This window comes from Schistocerca serialis, chromosome 9, assembly GCF_023864345.2.
Source record: "Schistocerca serialis cubense isolate TAMUIC-IGC-003099 chromosome 9, iqSchSeri2.2, whole genome shotgun sequence".
Classification (NCBI taxonomy): Eukaryota; Metazoa; Arthropoda; class Insecta; order Orthoptera; family Acrididae; genus Schistocerca; species Schistocerca serialis.
Window position 1 is genome coordinate 7,707,058 of NC_064646.1, and position 1,263 is coordinate 7,708,320.

A 1,263-nucleotide genomic window follows, 5' to 3' on the forward strand; every position below is an offset into this window, starting at 1 on the left:
TGAGAAAAAGTTTAGAAAAAGATTAAGTTGTGCGTGAAGTCTGTTGGAGTCGCTAAGTGCTTTAATTCTCAGAAACTGGAAGAAAATTGTCTGGGTCATTTTCGCGCCCTGAGTTACGACGCCTCAAGATATACGTATACGGTTTCCAACGTTAGTTGTCTTTTTGTGTTCAAAACTTCAACGTAAAATTGTACCGCATAATGAATTTTTTTTAAATGATTCAAATCGGCCATTAATCACACGAAATACTGAAAATCAAAATTTTGTTGCCCTTCAAAGCCGTTATGTAGGCAACGCGTGATTCGGAGTCCGTGCTGGTATAGAAATTATGTGATATACGGGGTGTATATAAAGTCTGGGAACACTTTCAATTATTAGAATGAGATTTTCACTCTGCAGCGGAGTGTGCGCTGATATGCAACTTCCTGGCAGATTAAAACTGTGTGCCGGACCGAGACTCGAACTCGGGACCTTTGCCTTTGGCGGGCAAGTGCTCTACCAACTGAGCTACCCAAGCACGACTCACGCCCCGTAGGAGACGAGGTACTGGCAGAAGTAAAGCTGTGGGACGGGGCGTGAGTCGTGCTTGGGTAGCTCAGTTGGTAGAGCACTTGCCCGCGAAAGGCAAAGGTCCCGAGTTCGAGTCTCGGTCCGGCACACAGTTTTAATGTGCCAGGAAGTTTCACTTTCAATTATTGATTGCACAAGAACTAAACATTGTACAGATGTCATATATATTGAATTTTGAAGAGAAACTCTGAAAGTTTTTTTCCCTATGTTTCTTAGATGTTCTCACATCATGATGTGAGCGCTATTATGAATGAAGCCCAATATGAGCCGGATGTTTTCTACCGTCCGCCGTCGGTCATTTCTAACGGTAGCATTCACCGGAGCAATGATAGAAAGCGTAATGACACAATAAGCCTGTTCTCGGAGATTGTCATAATTGAATAACGCCCTGCCTTCTCGATATCGTATATTCCACGCAAACACAGGCGTATGTGATATACTGAGTTCGCAACACACAGCGGGCATTCGGGATGAATTTCACTTCCCGACTCTCCTGCAGTCAAAAACTGCACACCTCGCTGTTCCTCATTCCCGACTTCCGTAGAGAAGTCGGACGGACACACGACTCGCTAATCTTAACATCTAGCACGTCTACCGGATAAATGGCATAGCGGTGAACATTCGCGCGGTTCCTTCATGATTCCCAATAGATTAGAGGTCACTTCCCCCTCCCCCCCCCCCCCCCCCCCCCCC

General features: G+C 45.7%; 1 non-coding gene across 1 annotated transcript; it reads right to left on the minus strand.

Annotated features, from left to right (window-relative positions):
• Positions 1-443: 443 nt before the first annotated feature.
• Positions 444-518, minus strand: Trnaw-cca (transfer RNA tryptophan (anticodon CCA)). Its single transcript has one exon. It is a non-coding gene; the product is annotated as a tRNA-Trp (tRNA).
• Positions 519-1,263: the final 745 nt, after the last annotated feature.